The sequence below is a fragment of the Erithacus rubecula genome, assembly GCF_903797595.1.
Source record: "Erithacus rubecula genome assembly, chromosome: 8".
NCBI classification, from domain to species: Eukaryota; Metazoa; Chordata; class Aves; order Passeriformes; family Muscicapidae; genus Erithacus; species Erithacus rubecula.
In genome coordinates this window covers 15,739,429-15,763,234 of record NC_136659.1, presented here as the reverse complement: position 1 = coordinate 15,763,234, position 23,806 = coordinate 15,739,429, and the positions used below count along the sequence as shown (strand labels likewise).

Sequence of the window (23,806 nt, the reverse complement as noted above, 5' to 3'; positions counted from 1 at the left end):
GTGCGCGGTGCTCTCTCCTGCAGGTGCGCGGTGTCCCGGCCCGCAGGTGCGCGGTGTCCCGCCCGCAGGTGCGCGGTGCTCTCTCCCGCAGGTGCGCGGTGTCCCCTCCCGCAGGTGCGCGGTGTCCCGGCCCGCAGGTGCGCGGTGCTCTCTCCCGCAGGTGCGCGGTGTCCCGGCCCGCAGGTGCGCGGTGCTCTCTCCCGCAGGTGCGCGGTGTCTCTCCCGCAGGTGCGCGGTGTCCCGTCCCGCAGGTGCGCAATGCCCCTCCCGCAGGTGCGCGGTGTCTCTCCCGCAGGTGCGCGGTGTCCCGGCCCGCAGGTGCGCGGTGTCTCTCCCGCAGGTGCGCGGTGTCCCGGCTGCGCTCCTGCCAGCCGCGAGCAACAGTGCCATCCAGCGGCACCTCTCCCTGCTCACAGCGCCCGGAACCCAACCGAAACAGCACCGCAAATACTGCAAACCATCGCTCTTCTTCCCCTTCGCGTTAAAAGGTAACCACGGACTCAGAGCAACACATCTTGAGCTGCTGTAAAATCGGCTCAGTGTATCCATGGGCAGATTTTAGGCTATAACGCAGTCTCCTTTTCTGTGTTTGGATGCTGTGCAGGGGCAGTGCCCGTGCGGCAGACAGCACTGAGCTCCAGGCTGAGAGCATTCTCCAGTATGCAAACTGCACAGGCTGGCATACATCACACCTTACCCCAAGTGCGTATTCCCCTCTGAAGCAAAACTCTGATGAATCTATGCATCAGTTGCCACTTAGGGCTTCTGGTTTAATTCCACCCCTCCTCCTTTATGGCACTTTCTGTCAAGTTTATAGCAACAGATGTACTTTGTACCAAGGTAACACTGTTGATCACTGCACTTAAACTTTAATATTCATATGCAAATGAAGACTGCCCCAGAACAACATACATGAATGCAATACATATACAGCTACATAGAATAAAGGATTGTCACAGTAATTCATTCACAGGAGCATTAAATACCCCCATTACTGAAAAAACTTATATGAAGATGCACAAGAATTTGTACATTTGGTAATTCCCAGCCTTGCAGTTTCCCTACTTTGACACAACCTGCCAAAGGTCTTTAACTATTTCAATCCCATGTAGTAACCGCTAAGAGATGTGCTTATTATTTTAATTACTTTAAGGATAGATAGATTAAACCACAGAAATTTTAAATGACCTGCCTAAGATCATGTCAAAAAAACACAGAGACACTGCCAAGGAACAGATCATGCAGAACTGATCTTCAGTTTCCAATCCAGGCTACTAGCACATAGTAGGGAGTGTGGTCATCTTTTTTATTCCAGGCAAGAAAATACAACCCTGCTATTTTAAATGTAAGAAAAGCCACAGAGTGTCTTTCAATAAAAAAGCTGCACATGATTAAAATTTCAGGACTGAGGCAACATCTGCTCAGGGAAAACATAAAACTTTTGCCTAAAATGTCTATCAAGGAAACAAAACCAATTCCTATCTTGCAGGACCAGACTCTCTGCAGGAGCCAATGATAACAGATGGACTTGCTTGTTCAGGCCCTGGCCCAGTAGGTCCTGTTGCAGGAGTTAGGCCTGTGAGCAGCACTTTGGAAATACATAAGCATAGTTCCTTGCTTAAAGTTGTAACCATGTTCAACCATCATCTTGAAAATTAGTTTAATGATAAATGAACACGAATATTTTAGTGCCTTCTCTAGAGACAATAGGGCATTTCAGAGTCCAGAAGCCAGCAACATACACTTTGGCAGACAAGCTCTTCTCACATCTCATTCAGCCTCTCCATCCCCTACAGGGCAGAGGAAGGGCCACCTCAGCATCCATGGAAGAACATTTTGGTACACTCCATGTTCCTCACCTCAACCTTTGCTCTCCTTCCTTGGTCCCAGTGCCCACATGCTGCCCCTGGCTAGCCTCTCCCAGGTGCCCAGTGGTTCCCCTCTGCAGGGCTGGCCCAAACCTTTCCCCAGCTCTATGGCATCCTGCCAGCCTGAGGAGCAGCAGACTGGCACTGGGAACCCACACTGGGCTCCTCACCCAGCCCACAGACCAGACATGTTTTGGTGACTTTGCGTGGGTTTTGCAGTACAGTAAGGAGATCATCCATGGTGGTCTGTGTATGTTTGGTTATAACCTTCAGATAACCATGTGCTTTAATCTATTGCCTAATCTAACATTGCATTACATTTCTTGACGATACTTTATACTTAAAGAAAATTGTTTGATGAGATCATGCACAATAAACCTGTCTGACCAAATCCAGATTCTGGAACACAGCAGGAAAATTTGTTTTGGTCGATTGGTCATTGTTTGTATCTCAGAGCTTATCAGACTGTTCATAATAAAACATAAATTCTGTAAAGTGGTAGCAGATTTTTTGATTTACTGACAGTTGCTGGTTTGAGTTTTCACGAAAATATTTAGCTATAAGACAGTGTATTAGGCGTATTCTTAAAGGTAAATAACGGCAGCCAATAAAAGTTCAGCCTATAAAGGGTCCCATCTTCTAGGAGTTTTCTGCAATGAGAATTACTACCAGCATAATCATGGCTCCCTGCACACTAATATTTCCTCTGATACAGTATGATCAATGTTGTGGAAAAACATTTATTATATTTCTTCTAGCTACTTAAAGGCATTACTGAATTATGAGCATCGCAAAACGAATCCACTGTGCATTTTTTCTTTATGTGACGTTTTTACAATCTTCATTTTCTGCTTTGCAGCCACTGAGCTATAGTGATCACAGTATGCACCCTCTTACAACTGACACAGGGGCCAGGAACTCCTTTCTGCTTTATTACATTTGAAATGCACTTCATATGACAACATTCATTCTAATTCTGCATTGGACCCTTATTTAAACAGAGAAGCCATTTTTACTGGACCTGTACTTAAAGGCACAAGTTATGAAAGAAATTAAAATGAGGGAAGAGGGTTTAAACAGCTGTTTCAAATACGTTTAGTTAACAGAGGTGACAAAGTTTTGACTCAAAAGGGACAAAAATGGACAATCAATGTCTCCTTTAAGCTGTTTTTAAAATGCTAATAATTGCAAAGATTACATGTTTCTGAGACACAGTGCATCACTGAGGATATTTTAACTTCACTGGAACAAGAAATTCACTGGAACAAGTAAGGAAGGAATAAATTAAAGCTGAATCAGGAGTAAGATTCAGCTGCACAGGATAAAAACTTCCAGTCTGTCTAATGGCTAGCACTCACAGTGGTTGCAGGCTCATTAAAACCTTGTGGTAGGAAGTCAGTTGAATAATATGAAAAGAATAGCAGGTTCATTGAAATTATATTTGCCTTTGGTAGAAGAAAATAGAATGTATCTCTCCAGAAAATATGCCTAATAATTCATACATAAATGTATTATTCTCTATAGGGATGAAAGAATTACTCTCTCTTCCTGCCTTCGATTCAGTGATTCATCCATATCAAAGTATAAATAGAGAGTGAGGCAAGAGAGAAATGTACAAGTTTGAGCACTTGAACTTGTGATTTATGGCCTAGAGCTACAGCCAACTTTATTATAAAAATGAGTTCACCTATTATAACCTTACCCTGGACTCTCTGGAGATGGGAGGTGGTTGAGCAGCATTAGAGTATCAAGAGGTGTTCACAAACAATTCCAGTCTCATTCTCACTTCCCTTTCCTCTCTTGCCCTTAATGCATACATATCATCTGTTGCCTCCTTTCCTGCTCCTTGATGTAGGCACATCATGGTACTTCTCACTGTCTTCCTGTGGGAATTGGCCATGGCCTTATTTGTCATAAGCTCTGACTAAAAGGTTCCTCTCATATTTTTCTCTCTTCTTGTCTGAAGGACAGTGCAATTCTGCAAGTGACTCCTTTGATAACCCTTGAAATTTGCTAATGTTATTTTCTTCACATTGCAGCTGGTGACGAACATTTGACCACCATTGTTGAAGCACTGCACGACACAGCAAGTAGACTTTGATTCTGTGAAGCTATTGCTCAATTTCCAGCAACTTTTACAGTAAATATAGATCTGTGCACGTTTCATGGAGGACGTGTGTCCATTTGCATTACTCCAGAACTCTGTCTTTAAATTGTTTAGTGGTAAACCTACTTAAGGCAAACTAATACTCTCTAATTGGCATTAGAAACAGAATTTTATTTCACAAATGCAGTCAAAATAGTAGTGCCTAGAACAGATGGTTAGCAAGGGCAGTTGCACCCCTAGCTATGACCTACTATACAGGAAACCTGAAGTCATCAAAAGAGATGACATTTCTTCTAGTGGACAGAGATGATGCAAGCATTCCTCTAAAGAACTTCACTGTCAGCCGTGGCAAAACTTGCTGTGGCATGAATGGAAGTGGCACAGAGGGCCTGATGGCATCCTGGGGGATATGCAAATTACTAAGGAGGTGTGTGTGTGGTAGGAGGTGATCAATACCACAGCTACAGGACATGGCCCCTCCAGGCACCTTAGGTGGTTTCTCTCCAAAATAGTAGCTATTTTGATGGTATATAAGAGATACAAGACTGACTGTCAGCCAGGTTTTAAGGCATAAATAAGCCATGATCTCATTTGCATATAGTCTTTACAGGCGACAGTAGCATGTATGAGTGACTGCTATATTTAGGAATGACAAGATGGGCATTATTAATAGCTTAATTGACATTAATGCAATTACCCCTATTCTTATTACAGTTAGTAGAATTATACAGAAAGCCCTGACTGAGGCCTCATTTTCCCTAGAGCTACCCAAGGATACGACATTTTCCACCACACCAAATCTAGTCTTTGACATTAGATACTTAGCTACAGAGTCATTCCAGTAAATCATTATAAATGCATTATAATAAAGATGTTATGAGCTACTGGATATTAACCCTCAGCCCCTGAAGAGAGATAAATACACTGGTTGCAAGATTTTTGCTTTTGTTTTGCAATGAAAAAGAGTTTTCCTTACAACTGAAGAACTATAAAATGTTATGCTGGTAATTAAAAAACAGACTTTGGGTCAGATTAAAGATAAACACACCCTCAAGATAATAAATAATGTATTCATAGGATATGAAGGACCAAATCTTGGTCCATCACAATCAAGCTTTTGTTTAGAAATGTATGCTTGTTTGTACACTGTTTGGAGACACAACTATTGTATTTGCATATGCAAATACCTCTCTTTAAACATCTCACATCCGTACCTTATCTCCAGGAATTTTGCTTCCCTTAAAAATGTTTGTTACTTCTGGTCTCTCTCCAATATGGAAATGTGAGGTTCAGGACTGCCAAGTATTAAACAAATCAGTTTCTAGCACAAAAGGAAATGGAGAAACAGAAGTATCATGACCGTACATTGACTATACTGAAGAACTACACAGGAGCATTTAGGCACCATGCTAAGCACTGGGTGACATAATGCAATGGTGCATTGCCACAAAGAAATTGCATTGCAATTCAAGCAAGGTAAATGCAAAACACTAAGGAGTACATGTCATTCATGATGAAAACCAAGAAAATAATTACCACAGTAGAACACATAAAAACCCAAACTGGAATCACAAAAATGATTTTCAAACCAAATATGAAGTTCCTCCAACAAAACACGCTAAAGAGAATATCCATATGGCTTCATGGTCTCCTGGGTTTAGTTTTTTCTAATTCATTAAACCCAGTTGGTTGTGATTTTGTTTGATTAAATCTGAAGTCCACTGTAATAAATACTGTAATAAGTAATTATCATTATATATACACATATGAGTTTCTATGTCTGTATTAGCAGGTGTACATGGTGGTAAGCACATGTGTAGAGGAAGGCTTGCTTGAATTCTCTTTTCTTATTACCTCCTGACAGAAACCTGTAGGCACATAGATTATAAACTTTTAAAAGTCATATATCATTGTGGTGCATTCCATTCTTAGTGAGTCTTTCTTGGAGGTGACTGAGAATAAATTCAGCTTGAACTAGTCCCCAAAAGAGATCTGTCTCCAGTATAACTGACTGCTCAGCTGTGGTAGTTTGTCAGCTTTCAGGCCAGGGTTCGTGTTCCTTATCTGTCCTGGCTATGCTCCTGATCACAGCTCACCCTCCCAGAGAGAACAACTCCCATAATAAAGAATGAATTAAAAATGAAGCTTTAGCACCAGCCAGGCACTTATCTTGTAAAGTCTTAAGTCAGGTACTTCATTATGCTTCAGCTCTTCTAAAACAAATACAGATCTGGCATCTGTTGAAAACACTTCCTGGGATGGTTTTATCTCTTTTTAAGAGAAACTCGAGACAAGGCTATAGGACATAATTTACTGTTTTAATCGAATTCTCAGTTTGCAATATGCACTGAATATTTTTTGAGGATAACATTTAAGCGTTTGCAGAGTCCCTGCATTTTTTACAGAAAACATTTACTTTTGATTACCAAATCATTAATCACTGAGGCTTATCAGCTCTGGGGGTAAAATAATCAGGACAGTAGTGGATGTCTTGCCTATTGATCTCTCCAAAGCAAAGCTGGAGGCCTACAGAGAAGATCCCATGGCCCAGTAAAAGGTGTGAGACAAATTCAGGAGAGGTGAAATTTCACTGTCTGTAGAAATAAACAGATGATCTAATGGCCATTTTCAGCCTTCAAGACTAGCACCATTTAGATTTATAATATGCACAAAAGGTTTTAGAGAAGAAAGTATCTAAGTCTGTGTTATTTACTTCATTGTTTCACATCATATAGCAAAGAAAAAAAGACAACAGTAATGCTACTCATGTACTGTCCTAATTAGCTGAGATCCAACATTATGAACCTCCATTCTCCTCTCATAGTAGAGAATGGGAGCTTCTGCAGCATCTGGGAACTGCAGTTATGAGGCAGTTTGAGCTTCCCTCCATTGACTGGTTTGTAGGGTGGATGTCTGAGGCTCAACTCATGAATTCAAATTAGCTTTGGAAGAAAATCTCTGGTTTTAAAGCTGTAACCTAGCTCAGAAGACATGGATACATTTCTTGTCTCTGCTTAAGATTTCTTGTGCAATGGACAGTATATGGAATTATTTTCATAAGTAACTTGACTTAAGAGAACAGGATTCTTCATTCTCTGCCCAGATGTCCTCTTAGCTTTGCTTCACAGACCCTTTTGGAAAAGCTGCAGCAGCTAAAGAAATCACTACTCCAGAAATTATTGAAACAGCAACCCACCCACTCTCTGAAGAATGTGTGGACCCCATTAAAGAAGCACAGAGGAGTAATGTGTAAATTCCCAGAAGCTGAATTCATTGCCTTATGTACTAAAAAAAAAAAAAAAAAAAAAAAAAAAAGTTAATTAAAGTGACTATACCAGCCTGTGAACAATGGCAAATGACAACTTTGATTGAGGCCATTCTACTTGGACTTGCCTGCAGAAGTTACTGCCCCTCTTTGGCAGTTACTCAGTCACTGCAGTTAAAATGGTGAAAGATGATCAGCCAATAATCCAATTCTGGTTTTCAGGCTACAATCTAATACTGATTTTCAGTCGGTCACAGAGCTGTCATTACCAAATGTCTGTGCAGTGAGTGACCAAATGTTCTAGGTAAAAGTGAAAGCTGACAGGTTTTTCCTGCAAACAACATGACTTTCATACAAGCTCCCTTTTAACTTCAAAAGTAAAAAAATTTTGTAGTTATTAATGATCCATTCTTATGACTATCCATGGGTGAAGGGCATTTGCCTCACTCACATCTTTAATAGCAAATAATTAATGAGGTGTTGGAAATTAACAACAATTAACAATGCCTGGGAACAACGGCAGAAGGTGTTTGATCCTCTGTAGATGAAGCTGAGAGAATTTGTTTCTCATCCTTGTGCCTGCAAGGACGGAGAGCTGGAGGGGGATTTCTAATGTGATCCTCCCTCCTCTACATTACCTTGTTGAAAGTCATTACAGGAACTTGTCAAGTAGGAAAGAGAACAGGAAGGCCTCTGTGTCTCTGTGGGACAGTTACACCAATTCTGGCTTCCACAGGGATTTGGAATCTGAAGTTCCTCCAAGAAGACAAACCAGAACTTTCTAAGTGGGATCATAAGCCCAGACTTTTTGCAATAACTACATAATTTCTGTAGTAAATACAATATTCTGGTCTTTTATATGCAAGTATTCATGGTGTTGTCATGGTAGCAGAATGTCTGCCTGCCTTTTGAAAAGATAGAAATGCTCATGGAAGATGTTGTGTCACAGCTCAGGCAATACAGCATGAATATTATTCTGGGAATATTCACTGCAGCCTTGTTTTGTCTTTTTGGTCTTGCCCAGGCATCGACAAGATGCTTGATCTAATGGAGTACCAGAAATCCATTTCCTCTTATGTTATATGCAAACAGATCACTTTATTAGATATGCTAAATAATCATGAAAATGTACAAGATGGCCATAAGAACATAGGAAGAACAACAGGACTATTCCCCTCTAAATGATATATTTACCATTTTCCACAGAAATGAAAAGATGAAGAAATTCAGTTATGTTTTTCCCCATCTGCTCATGTACCACTTTGTACAGCAAAAAGGAAAATAAAAATTTCAAGACAACCAGTCAAGTCCGCACTCTAACTCCTCATTGTGATTTTGCAGAAAAATCTGCTATAATTGAACTGAAGAAAATAACTGATTCTTATTTAATCTCCCTCTAAATTTGATCAAGGAGCTGTGGAAACAGCTACAGCTGACCTTTTTCATTATTTGAGAGCAAAAAAGAAGTATAGAAATTTTTCAGTGACCTCTCCAAAACAGACAGAGTTTTTTCAGCCTTCTAGGTTGGAATCCTTCACTTATAGTCTCTGGGATGTAATTTAAAGTGTTGCCCAATGCCCAAGAAAAATCCACCACATACAGTAAAAAAACATATAGAGAAAAATTTCTTTCATCTGAATAATTGAAATGTAATAATATTTCAATCTCTTGATTTAAATACAAAATTGGTAGTGTCTCATTTCTAAGAATGAAATTATACAGAAATTATGAATGATAGTGATGCACTACACTCTGCCTCTTGCCTTTGTCCAGGTGAACAGAAAACACCTTGACAAATAGTGTTCTTGATGTAAAATACCAATTTTCTCCTAGCACGAGTTCAACCGATGATCCAATTTACAAGTTATTTGTGCATCATCCCTGAATTTTTGGAACATGATGTTACTAGTAGCATTTCTATAGTCAATGGGGAATTTTAGAAAGGATAAGAAGAAATAATATCTCTTGTTTAATGCACATGTTTAATGCTGCAGGTTTAAGGCACTGGCTCCAGAAGTAATTTTTTCTTTTCTCTTTCTGTTTAGTATGATTCAAAAACTTGAGTTGATAATTTCAATTTCATATGCAAATTCCATATTCAGGAAATGTAATAGTATACACATCAGCTGTTTTCTCCTTGGGTTTTACACTGTGGATCTGATGATCAGTAAAAGATAATGAATGTACACATCACTTCTCAGTATTATGCTCACAACTTTGTATTTTAATCAGGCCCTATCAGGTTCTACAATTTATTACCTTTATTACTCGGATTTGAGAAGGGGAAATCTTTAAGTAACATTGCAAATACTGTGGCATGATAAAAAGTATGCATAGAATGCATCTCCTGGAATACATGAAATGATAATTAAAAAAGATTACTTAGTTTGTAGCACAAACTCAAGAGAAGTATGGTGGATGTTACTCCACCTTTTCCTCCAGAGCCACATAGTAAGAAAAACACAAAATAGGAAGAGTGTAACAGAATACAAAATTGAGAGACCAGGTCTGCAACTACAGGATTCTTGTCTGTAAAGAAGACAATGGGGGAAGACTGGAGAATGTTTACAGAAATAAAGCAGATACAAGAAATCCAGAGGTTTCCAGGTGAGGTTAAGCCTCCACTTTTCAGGTTGACTGCTGTGTACAAATTTGTCATTCAGAGCATTGTGACTAAGTGATGGGAGCTCTATTTCTATCTACAGACAAGGGTCAAACATTGTACCCTAAACTGATAGCAGTTTCACTAAGCAAACCAGGTAGAGAAGGAATGCACTTCAACTGGTTTTAGCATCCCATTGGCTTTATCTGTACTTCTAGGCAGACAGCATGCATGGTATTTATGGCTTAAAAGAATTTCCGTCTGTAAGTTTATCACCTTGTAAAAATCAGTGAGAAAAGGACTTAGATGTACCAAAACCAACTTACAACAGGGCAGATAGATATTATTTTCACTTTGTACACCAGAAAACCTATTAGCATGTTGTTATTTAAAGGTTTCATTACTAGAGTTCCGCTGTGTTTCAGAAGAGCCAAAGTGCTTCAGCTCAGCAGGTCCAGCTACTGCCTTACTCTGCCTCCAAGGTCATAAGCAGATGTCTGTGGAGGAATAAGAGGGGAGACATGCTTCTCTCTCTTATTTTCCAGCCTCTTTCTACTTTCAGCTGGTTGACATCCTGAAGCAGAGTTTATTCTTACACATTTACAAACCACCAATAAACCTATCCACCCCCACTTTCAGCCACTGTAAAGTGGAAGTATCTACAATGATTTCCAAAAAAATCTGCTATTCACAACATAAAGAATCTCCCATCCTTTGGTTTCTGCCATAGCATAGAATACTATTTTCCTGCTAATCTTATCACAGTTTTCTTAGTTTTATCACACAAAGCCTGAGTGTGCAGTCCTCCTTCATGCAGCATTTCCACTGACTCCAAATAGTGCAGTTTTGGGAGCTGAGTTGATTACCCTGAGTATGTCACCAAACCAGCACACTTCTCTAACAGCTATTTTCTGCAGAAGACCAAATATATGAAGCTGTTACTGTAAACTACATTTCAGGGCTGAATAGAATCATACAACAATTTTGGTTAAAAAAGATCATTGATATCACTGAGTCCAACCATTAACCTGCATGATCAGAAGGAACCAGCACTATGGGATTAGAGTTATCATCAACTGTTGAGCTTTTATGTGAAGCTGGGTGCATTACAGGTTTCAAATAGAGCACAAAAACCCATGTGACAGATCTAGATATACAAATTATATAAAATATTTTTATATATTAAAATTACTTGAAAGTTAAACTGGCATATGAGTAGAAAATAAATTTACAAGGGGGAAAGAAAATATTTAAAAGGGCTTTTGCTCCCTCTTCAGCTCACCATGCAGTGGCACGGTTTTCCTTTTCCCCACTTCAATTGGATCTGTGTTCCAATCAAAAGATATTCTTTCATGTCTAGAAAACTGAACAAATAAATGAAAAGCAAAAGACAAATTCAAAACACTTTAATTCACTTCCTCCATTAACTAGTTAGCAAATGTTATCCAAGATTTGTTTATTGCCTTATCTCCCACTGAGAGCTACATAAGATCCCTCAGTTAAATGTATTCTTACACAGCAGTGCAGTCCTTCCAGGTAAAATACTCTGTAGAAAGCAGGTAAATATAACATGATATGCTGGGTATCATACTGAAAATGGTGCAAAGCCATCTGTTAGTGAACTATCTGATAGTATTGATGATGTCATTCACAATAAAAAAGAAATGAGAGGATTGTCAACAAAGTCATAAAATGAAATTACAGTCCCCCTATGTGAAGCAGAATCTAATTGCACACATTCCTTGCTTGTGTGTGCCCTCCCCATTGCAGCTGTTTGCCTACCTTCTCTTGCAGATGGTTCAAATCATTTTGTCTCCTCCAAGGCCTCTTCTATTCCTGCTCACCCCACATCACCCCTTTTCATTCCAGACTTTTTTTAAAGGATACTGAAACTCTTGCATGCTCTTTGCACAAACAGAATGAGTTCCCAAAGCTTATATATGGTGCAAAAACTAGTTTGCATGAGCCAAACTTTGGGACAGAAATACTACCTCGCACTGAAATCTTACACCTACTTGGTAAGTGGGATAGTGTAAGGTCAGGACTTGAGGACCAAAGCACCGTATTGCAACTTTTCTTCTCTTCCTCAATCCCAGTGCTTGCAGATCAGGACATTTATTCAGGAATACACAGAACAGGAGCCCCACATACATACACACATCAGTCAGTCAATGCTTTAAGTGTAACTCCACAGGAATGTCAGAAAAGGTTCACAAGAGCAAAACAGGACTCTTCTGCTTTTTACCACAGAGATATTACCTGATGAAAGCTTTACAGAAAATAAAATATATTTGGCGTAGTATTTTAACCTGCTATGTTATGTCTCTGGGTTTCCTGCTAAAAATGCTTTTCTTTTTATGAGTTGGAAGACTTTAAAGGAAAAAGAAAGAACTAACAAGAATTTAATGGGGGGGAAAGGGTGAATTTTTTTAAATTTATGAAAAAAAATTACAGTATCTTGTAAATTACAACACAAATATTTACTCCCCAAAGGCACATTGGTCAAAAAGGAAGGCAAACCACCGCCTTGCATTGATTTAAGCCCTTTAGTATACCACCTTCCGAACTATTTCATTTATTAGGAGAGTTCTCAGTAATAACTTGTTTTAGGAATGTAATCCTGTATTATAAATATTGCCCGAACCCTTCCAAGAGGAATCTCTTTTACTGCCATTTCATATCAGACTGGAACTGGACAGGTTTTAAAATGTAAAGTTATTACATAGTAACTTCAAACTGTACCCAGCAAGATAAAACAATCACTAGCTCAGTGAGTCTGACAGTTTTATACACAAATTTAAGTTCACAAAGGAGGTAAACAAAGTCAAAATTTCTGTTGAATGTTTTTGTTACTGGAAAAAGCCCCTGCCTAACCATCAACCCAAAAACCTATAGTAATGTTACACAGATACATAAAGGCCATATTTTCAACAAGGTTTGGTCTCCAATTCATATTGATATTTCTTACAGTTTATCCAATTTACAGTGGAATCTGGTGAAAAACTAGGCCACATAGAGCTGTGATACAATAGGGCACTTAAACATCATGCACATTTTTACAGTCTTCTGCTTTTTGATCAGGAAATACTGTATCCATTATTAAAGATCTGAGTAAATACTAGACTTCAGAAATCCTAGCAGTGCATTCAGATGCACACCATAATCTCATACTAAGGTTATTCTTACCACTACTACCGATTTCTTCCTGTTTTAAGTGAGAGATTGTAACAGCAAAAAAAACCACTGTTGTTCTTAAATATATTGTGCACAAACCACAAGATTAATATTTAAACAGTCCTGATTCATATACCAGATAAAAAAGGTTTTCACAACAACCTGTTAACAGTGAACTAATCACTGGCAGGTGTTGCACTAGAAGCAAGTCCAAGGAAAGTTAACTCTTCAAAAGGGTTGACAGGAAGGCATTTGTGTGCCACCTATGTCATGGGTGCTAAGGAATCCTGGCTTCTCTTGAATATTCTAAGCAACAGAGCATGTTCTCAAGGTGTGAAGAATTAAGTACATTCATAAGTGGGAGTTCTCCATGACTATGGAATTGATTAGACAACAAAGAGAAGTGAGACTACATCCTTACACCTATCAAACAGAAAACACCAAGTTAATGTCACCTACCTGCCCCCATTGCCTAAGAGCAAAGCTATTTACTGTAACTGCAAAGTAGTCTTCCTTCTAAGTCACTTGCACTGTATGCTGCATTATGCAATGTTTGATTTGGATACTTCACAGAAAAGCAGGTGAGTAGAGGATCAGTCTATGCTGGGTAAGATAAGTGGGGAAAATTGCATTTCCCAAACTGCTTTTTTAAAAAGGAGAGAAAGAGGCAAGCTAGGTATTTCTCTTCAGTGTAATTTAAATACTTTCTTATCACTAATATCAATTATAAATGTTTATTCTAATTTATAAACACCTGCTTGACATCAACAGAACTGACACACCCCTCCAATTACTTTTCTTATATGCTGGCATATTTATTTCACTCTGATGAGATGAGGCTTTTCTAATTTCCTGTATAACCACCCCCAGCTCTCTGTATATCTCCCATTAAATTGTGAACAGGCTTCACACATATTTTTAGATGTTTGAAAACGGCAGGAAGAGCTTTTTGATGTTTTAGAACATGTTCAGTCCCAGTGCCTCAATATTGTTTGCTTGCTAACTCCTCAAGCTTATGTCATCCATATGAATGGACTTCAGGCTTTTGAGAAAGTTTACCATATCATTACCATCTGCCTAAACTGCTGCAGTCAGAGGTCTTTCCCTCTAATGTCAATGCCATTTTGAAAACAAAGTTGCAGGACTCCTCCGTGGCTTGAAACATATTTAGAAGTCAATGCCTTATTTTCTATGATTAGACTGTAACAATGTCAAGTGTGAAATTTAAATTAATGAGCACTTCACTTATTGAAATGACTTCAGCACTTTTGCTACTTTCATTGATTTCTATTTACTTTGGCAACCACAAATATGAAGAACGTATTTTTAGATGTGACTAAACAGACTAATAATACACCAGTATAGATGCTCCTACTGATCAAACATTACACTTAGGCCTAAGTTTATTTTGAAAAATTAGCATAATAGGACAAATATATTATTTATAAAGCACTGCTCATTTCCTGTATTTCAGATAGTGTCACCTTTAAGTTATTTTCTTACCACTCTTTCCACACAAATGATTGAACTACACAAAAGCAGTAAATATGGTATCAACATTACCTCTCCATATAATCAATTTGAATTTTAACTAATAAATTCATCATCCAGTAAATACCATCACAGCAGCAGATAGAGCTGTAGCTAACCTTCAGAGTATTTTAGCCTCCTGATAGAGGCCAATTTTAAAGAAGGAGCTGTATTTAATTTCTAAGAGGTAAAGAAAAAAAATCTTTAATTCCTATCTGTCCTTCCCCACATGTGAAATGGTTTGTTTTCTTAAACTGAAAATCTTATAACTTTTGTATTTCTTGGTCACATTTGAAAGAGTGCAAATCAGTGGAAAAAGCTAAAGGGATAGTTGTTTAGATGAGAAAGACAAGGAAAGGTTTCTCTGCCCATAGTTTGGTTTGGGTTTTTTCCTAACTAAAAAACTGAGATGAAAAGATAGGTGGAAAAGAGAATTCCAGCCTCCCCAAAGGCTGATCAGGATGTTGGTAATGCAGCAGGCAGAGACAGCTTTGTGCTGGCTGGAGCTATGCCCATGCTGCAGAAACAAAGGGTTACCCTTCCCTTCTCAAAAACGTGTTTTTACATAGCACAGCCAAATCCACAACTATTGAAGATACATTCTCATGTCAAATAAAAATCAAAATGTAACTAAGGATGGATTCCGGTCTTCAAATAATCAGTACAAATCCACATTCTGTGAAATGGATATTATGTGCAAATACGGATTTTAAAAACTTCAAAAAATGGTAAAAGAATACAGAGAGCTTGAACTTTGTAACTTTCCTTTTATTTTATACCCAGATTCTGCAAAATGTTAAATTTCCCTAAGCAGCTGTACTTACACAGATCCTTGCAAAATCAGTTATCCAGTCGCTCCAAACATTTGCCTACTAAGAAACTCAGATAATGACCAATGTGCCTGTGACTCCAAACTTGAAGCCACTTGCTTGTGCTGATTTCTGTTGATTTAGTAGACCAATGCCTTCATTTTTGGAAAGGACCTAATCTGAAATATTTCCTGTTTAAACTTCAGAATGAGATTTCTCCCCCCAGACCTTAGTTGTGATGCAAATCCCTGTTACTCTCTGGTAGAGTGCTGCAGGATGATACCATGGTATGATGCTGTTTAACACAGTAAGTGACTTTTTAAAGTGTCATTTTTAAGAGAAAAAAAGCTGTTTATTACTTCAGAAAAAAATAGTCTCTGTAGCTATGATTGCACAGGAAAAATGATGTATTCTTATCAGAATAGACGATGATTCTTTTCCGTGTAGAAAAGGTTTAGAAGAGCAGATGACAGAGACAAAAATTTGAATTTTTCTAGCAAGCATCCCATAAATGCACATCTGCAAAGAGTTCCTGCTTCCTTCTCTGCAACCACTACTACACATGAGTGTTTCTCTTGAAATTAGAAAAGCATGTGAATCAATTTTGGCTTCATGGTTGCACCTGACTAAGCAATTACAGATGAACAGCAGAAGGCTCACAGACTCTTTCATTTACTCAAAGGTCCCTGAAGTTCCAAGGAAAATGTGAAACCTTTCTTGATGTTTGAGTCCAGATTGGAATTTCTTTCTTACTTTTCTCTCATGTATGAAAGTATTTTGAGACTCTACAGAAATCCTGAATTAATATGCATCTACAATGGCCTGTTTAATGCCGAGAAGAGAAGGATGTGTCTGAGCCTATTAACAGGGCCAAAAGATTTCTACACTGAAACCAGTCACTAAAGCTGAGATTTGGGAAGATTATAGAAAAAGATGTGAAGACTGACAAAGCCTCTTTAATGAGCTTGTGAAGAATTCTGGAATCACTGCTTGTAACCAAACAAAAGTCAGATTCAAGTCTGATTTTTTAATTCATTTTGGTTATAAAGGTAAGTCAACATTAGAAAAATTGTCAAAAGAACTCATTCACTTGACTGAAAAAAGCAAGTAAAATCAACCATGTGCTGTCAGAAGCACAGTACACTTTAATGAAAATAGTGAGTGAGACAGAATTTCCAAAATTTTCTTCACTTGTTAGGTTTGATAATGAAGCCAAGTATGTTGCCCAATAAACCATGCAGTCACCTCTATCCCTGCTGCTCTCTCCTGGAGTCAACTTGGAGCTTTATGACAAGATTCCAATGAGATTATTGCATAATGAGAAGAATATCTAGGAAGGCAAGGGCTTTTCTGCCAAAGTGTGGAAAAACTCTTCTAGCTGCATGCTCAAAACACAGAGAAGGAATAAAGAAAGGACTGATGTAGGGGCAAAATTCAGCCTATGCTGGTGTGCAGGTGTGCAGGTGTGCAGGTGTGCTTTACATGTGGTGCTACAGCTATACTGGGAGTTACCTGCAGTTCTTGGAAAAAAGCTCTCTTCTGACCTCTGTGAGTTATTCTGGCAGGATGTAAACACAGCTAAGCCACAAGCCAAGGCTCTTTGGGGCATCAGGACATCTTGCTGTTGGTTTTAATGAGCTGTCCTGTGAATTCAGTTCATCAGCATCCCAGTGACCTGAGAACAGTCATCACTAGGTCCTTCCTGTGCTTTCTGACCCCGTCATAGTGAGCAGGAATAGACAAGAGTTTTGAGAGCACTATGGCAGATGGCATTGACATACAGACAACTGTAATTTTCTGCCTTGGACCATCAAAACATGGGAACCTTTAATTCCTAGAAACAGAACAGATACTGCAACTGCTCAAGCTCCAACATTATTTTTACCCCTTTCACTTTGCTACTTTGAAAAGATATACACTGATTGTTGTATTAAATATTTTTTTGCCCCACACAATGCAGTGTTTTGCATATTTGCTGATGTTTCCCTAAAAGCAGTGCGGGAATGAATCATTACTGAAACAATTTACTTTCAGTTAGTGCATGAATGCCTTCCCATGATGCTTTGATGCTTTGTTTGTCCTCCTATAAAAATTATTTATGACCCACGTGTGATCTTTTAAATCAGAATACTTATTCAGAAATCAAACTCCAGCATGTTAATGCAAGTAGAAGCCCTGACTAATTTTTCAAAGCCACGTTGAATATTCAAAAACTACGACTGAAGAAAAGGAGTTAACATTAATTAATATTTGAAGCAGTAAAATAAAAGCAACAGTGAAGCTAATTTTGCAGGACAATTAATCATGAGTCTTGCTAATTACACATGGGATTTTGCAAATGATTTTTTTCTCAGGTAGCAGAGTAAAAATGATAATCCACTACCCATCAAAATCATTGGCTCCTCACCAATGTCCCCAGCAAGAGCAATTAGTGGGAACAGCAGAGCCCTAGTAATTGCATGTCAAGAGAAGAGAATGTTAGAATTTTAATTGCTCCAAATAAAGACCACTTGCTCATACATACACCTGACTGTCCAAAGCTAGTCTGCAAGCTGGAGCAAGTGTGTAACCACTTCCAGGTGTCTGCACAAAAATAACTCTGTGGGAGATGCGCTCTAAGCCACACATGCAGTTTCTGGAAGAAAAATATCAATATACACTTATATTCTGAACTGCAGTGTCATCACTTGAATATAAGAACTGGGAAAAAATATATCACCCACTTGGGAAAAATGTGCATATTCTTTATATTTGCCAAATATTTATTGCCGACATTTTTTGAAGAACTTTAACTATCTTCAGGGTGCCAAGGGCTTCAAATTTACTGAATTTTAGGATCACCAATAAAATGTTTTTAACAAGATGTCTCAAGAGGGCATAAAATAAAAAATTACCATATTCATGAGAGCAAGCCTGTAAGATTGCAATGCTATAAACTGGATGTCTATAATTTGCTTGTGGTTTTCTTAATTAAAAAAAAACAACAACGAGTAATTAGGGGCTCCAGTTCCATTTTTGTACTTTATCCCAATCAGTGACATGATACTATTACTTTTTTGTTTAATATACTTACACATGGATGCACACAATTGCAAATAATCAATAATATTTAAGTATGTGTCCAAGACCTAAATGATGATGGATATATTTAAATATTGCTTTCTGGGAAATTATTACTTTATTGGTCATGTAGTAACTTTTAAAATGTATAGGTTAAAAGGAACACCTGCTTTTTCTCCATTTCTTTTTAAGGTGTTTACCATTTACTCTCATTTTCAAATGAAATTACTGAATTGCCTTCCAAGTACAATATATCCTATTGTCTTTTGCTCTTTCCTGACACTTCCATGTACACCATACAGAGGTACTAAATGACTTTCTGCTGCTAGCTTTGTTAAGCATTAAACCAAGAGTAGTAGCCTTAACTTGTCTAAATATATTCTTTGCATGTTCAAAATCACTGTACACTGTTTATTACAGTGTGACTGCTTGGGAGAAAAAAAGCAGGTCATGCAGAGTGCTGCCTCCTTTCCTGAATTACCAGCAGATCACAGGTGTTTATCAGACTCCCGGAGGTGATTCAGGTAATAAACACCAGGATGGCAGTTTAAATGGTTAGAAGCTTTTCCATCAAATACAGTCCTTGCAGTCCTATCGTTTTGCATATATTGCTCACAAATGGCAAATTATTTATGCAGCCTCCTTAAGTGGTTCCTTATGGTTTTTACTTTATTTTTCCAAAGCAGGAACCTTTTGAAGATGTGTGTTCTCATGACAAGGCAAACTATCATTCCATGTGTAAGTCTGACTCATTTCTTAAAGCTCACTGTAGATATATAATGCCAGTGACCTTGTTTTGCCCTTCTGTTTAGCTCAAATATCTTTTCTAAGGATGCACCAGTGTCATCACAGAAGTTATTATTCTGTGCTTGTACAAGGAGATCAAGAATAAACTGTATGCAGCAGAAACTGGCTTTCCAATAAGAAAAGCTTTTCCAGAGATTTTCTTGTGAAAATTAATTGACAGCAGACATTGACTAAGATTGCTGCATCAAAAACAGGTTTTAAAAGGATTTGCTGACAAATAAAATAGGATGAGTTTTAGGAAAAAAGGTGTTTAAATGTAGTTTATTTTTTTAAGAGTCAAACTTACATAAACTTATGCTACTACACAAAGTGACAAGTAATTGCCAATTACTTGTTAGAAAATGGAATGTTTCATGGTGTTGACACACCAAGTCCATATTTAACACCTGAGTTGTGACATGAACCAATGTACTGGAATGCAGATCACTTGCTTCTTCCCTTCTTGACAAACAGCTCTGCAATAATCACTTAGAAATTCCTTATATGCAAATTAGGTATCAGGAAAGGATTTATGGCTGTCCAATATAATTTAGCATCAGGAAAGAAAGAGGAAAAGCCAGGACAATGTGAAATTTCTAAGAATCACAATTACTGCACTTGTGGTGAAATTTCTCTGAATCACTTAAAATTTCATCAGCTATGTTCTCATCTCTTCACATAATATGAATTTCCACAGAATATGTATGAAATTAAAGGAGCTAGGAAACACTCTGAATATCCAATATTAGATCCTGCTAATTTTCTACAGTTTGACAGTCAACCTCAAACCCTAGACAACAGACTATGGCTGCATCTGATATATAAAGTAAGTATCAGAGTATCACCATTTTGATCATGGTGGGTAAGAGTAAACAAACATTCTTTTTTTTTTGTGTTTTTACAGTATGAGAATTAGTCACACCAAAAACAAGCAACTCGGTCAAGAAAATTCAGTAAATCTGTTTAGCAGAGCTAAAACCTGAATTTAGGTCTATCAAGCTCTAAAATCCTACTAAATGTCACAACACACACTTTATAATCAGTAGTTTTCTGCAGTTTAATGAAAAATAATTCAGAATATAATATTAGATATAATGAGGAATGTCAAGTATTGTGCTATCCAGTATGAAATTGAGATTGAACTCAGCTCCTTTCCTAGGATGGCCTAGGATGTAAGTTCTCTGTCCATTTTCTCATGCTATTTCAGACTGTCACTAAGGCAAACCTAATCTTACCCCACAGGCTGTGAAAAAAACTTATAGGAGTTCAAGCAATATTTATGAATAAGTATCCTGCAATAAAATGCAGGATGGCAGAAAGTGCTGGTAGATTGAATCCAAAGATTTTCTGTGACTTCAATTTCAGAATTTCAGACACTTCAGAGGACAATAATTTTCAGAAAAAGGGAAATTAGTTTTACATTCCAGTTCTGTTGAAAATTAAGAGAAACAATGTCAAAATGAGCTCCATATCACAGGAATGCCCTGCATGCATTAAAAAGATTAGCTTGCCCAGGAAACCCGTGTTTAAAAAAAAAAAATTTTGAAATAAAACCAAGAAGAATTAATTTCACTTCGGTAAATAATGCCCTAATCAAAGTCAATGAAGAAATAAGCTGAGGTGAAATCCATTTTTAGATCAAAAAAAGTAAGTTGGACCACTGAAATGAAAAAAACAAAGAAATATAAAATCAAGAATTCAATCCCCATATAACCTCATTGCTTCAAGGTACTGATATCACAGTCTTACTACAGGTTTTACTCCATTGCATCAATCTTTCATCTTTGATATAAACATAATATCTCAAAACACCTTAAGCAAAGCAACTTGAACAATGGTACTGCACACGGTATGCAAATTGCAGGTGGCTTAAAGAATATACATACAGTGCAGCTGGCTTTTATCTGGAAAACAGGTGCTAGATTTTGAATTTGCTGACTAGTTACAACTTTAATGACTTTTCAACGAGAGGTGAAATGAGGACCTGGGGAGTCTTCCATTCATGCTTGTCTAGCTATTTTGATTTGGTTTTGTCTTTACTGAAAATTTTCAAAATAACATAATAAATGAGTACATCACAACACTCCTCTTCAGAATATGTTAACCTTCTTCAAAAACTGGCAGTAATAAACATAAAACAAATGTGTTTTGATACTGGAATAAAAATATAGATGGTGATGTGGCAGAAGATATTTTAAACTTTAGAGTCTAAAGCACCAAAATATATAAAGTGCTGCACATTAAAGTACTCTAAATGTCTAGCTTAGAGTCTGGCCCCACATATTCGAATACCCAAGAAGACAGCACCAAAGCCACAAGGCATGAGTTCTCTCCTTTGGCTCTGGAACATTATAATGAAGTGTAGTCCCTGCATCTGCCCACAGGTTAATCTGGTTCTTTTAACAGCTGTATCCTGAAAACTCTCCAGCATATTATAGAGCCATGTTTTTAAACACTTCAGGATGGGATGGTTTTTGGGCTTTTTTCCTGCCTGCTTACACAGACTGGGCATGATTACTGCATGGAGCACTAGCACTTTCCCCACCCCTACTGATACTGGTTACCCTGTCATGCTATGAACTCTGGGGGTTTCAATATTTTGACCCACAAAACAGACTTGCCACAATTAAATGCACATTAATATAAACAAAAGATACTAAAGATTAATATTTGGTTTGAATGTTAGCAGAGGCACAATCTAAAAGATGACACTCTTAGTAATTCAGAGCTGAACTATGACCTTCCTTTTTCAGGGGATGCAGCATATAGAAATGAGTCCTATCAAAACCAACAACCAGAAAGGACTATCAGAGTAGTAATCTAAACTGAATTAAACACCTGAACAGATATTACAGAGCAGGATCATTAGCTAAATGATTAGACAAAGCTCTTGGGCATCCTACTTATCCTCTAAGTTATAAAGAATGGTAAAAATAGTGCCCTACTGAGCACAAAGCAAGAAGACAACATTGTCTTTTGGAACAGGAGGAAAGCTCTGACTGGAAAAGAAACTTGCCTAAGGTTAATACAATTATCTGTTTCCAGGTACTTTACACTTCTTCTTCAATATATCACTGCACACTTGCACAAAATGCCAACACATTAGCACAGTAATTCTGCCTACTTATTAATTATGCCATCAGTCACCCATTCTAAACATACTGGAGCTGAAAAGAAACTGCAAGATGCATTTTCTTTTTCCAAAAGCTCTTTACCTTGGCACTGAATCTGTTTTAAGTTTCCATACACGTTCCTCCTCTCCTACAGACTTTGACCTATTTAGCCTGTTATTTGGCACTCTTTCAAAAACAGAAATCTAAAAATGTACAGTTTAGGAGCAAAGAAAGACAGGGAAATAATCCCATCTCCCAGAATCAACAGGATATTGATATGAGATCCAGAAGTTCTTTCCCACCAGACAGATCAATGAACAATTATCTATAAAGCATAAGGCTAGGCAGCAGGGTTCAACACCAGTCAGAATTATTTACTTCTCCTGTGATTTTAAAAACTATTCTCCATGCCCTTCAATGAGAAATATATGTTTGGAGGGGTCCTGAAAGCTGAAAATTCATTAGATGAACTAGGAACAAGCTAATAAAGCAAGTAACAGTGATAACTTGAGTGCTGTCCTATAGAGAGAGCACCTTCATATGACTATGTTCAATCTGCTGTTCATCATAGCAAATATTGGTACAGAAAGAATCACCCTGAAGTCCCTTCTCATCAAGTGATAAATACTGCTTGTCTTTTGCAGGAATAAGGGGTAACTATGTGAAGAGTTTGCAAACTTTGGACTCGGGCTGCAAAACACACTCTACATGATGATAATTTCAACCCCAGCACCAATCTCCAAAAATTTTGTGGCCTAATTGTTTTTATGTCCTCATGCTCTGTGAACAGTACCTGCAGCCTCCAGTGCTGTTTCAAAGGCTTTACAGCTGAGACAACACGGACAGCCAAATTAAGAGACAGGCTTCTAGAAGATGCTTGCATTGCACCAGCAAGAGTTATCTTCCAAGTTGCCATCTAGACCAATGACTGCTTTTATTCTGCCACCAACACATGGGTTCATGCTTTCCATAATCTGCTTCAAAGCCATGATTTCTAAGATCTGCTATATCCACGTGTCCCAGCAGAGACACAGATGCAACTAGGACTGGCACCAGATGAGGGTTAAATAGTCAAAGGAAGTCTAAAACACTGAAGCCAAAGACTGGCATAGGGAGGATGATAGCTGTGAGCTGCTGCTGTTGATAAGGGATATGGCATATGACCCTCTAGAGGAATGAATTCAAGAATATGAAGCCCATCTGAGAGAAGCCTGTTTCCTTTGCTCACATATGAGTGCATATGAGTCACAAAGCAGGCAGGGCATTTCTGGACATCTCTGCCTAAACAAAGAGAAGGGAGGCAGACCTATCCCTAGAGACAATACCATATCACATACAGAGAATAACAGAATATTCTGGGTTGGAAGGGACCCAGGCTCTTCTGTTTACCAGAAGTCTCTCTCTGTGAGGAGAGCAAGAAATTTTCAGATGTTGAACAAACTTTTACAATTGATTTTTTTTTTTTTTTTTTTTTTTTTTTTTTTTTTTTTTT

The 23,806-nt window shown here is 38.0% G+C and overlaps 1 long non-coding RNA gene across 2 annotated transcripts in view; it reads left to right on the top strand.

The window, feature by feature from the left end:
- Nucleotides 1–23,753, top strand: part of LOC306804144 — a 36,647-nt gene extending 12,894 nt beyond the window's left edge. The window contains exons 1-4 of one of the 2 annotated variants that reach the window (XR_013774810.1): nucleotides 16,042–16,404; nucleotides 19,099–19,153; nucleotides 19,899–20,027; nucleotides 22,959–23,753. This is a non-coding gene — a long non-coding RNA (uncharacterized lncRNA). Of the gene's footprint in view, nucleotides 1–16,041; nucleotides 16,405–19,098; nucleotides 19,154–19,898; nucleotides 20,028–22,958 lie in introns of those variants that run through there. The other variant, XR_013774809.1, reaches the window with a different exon arrangement.
- Nucleotides 23,754–23,806: the final 53 nt, after the last annotated feature.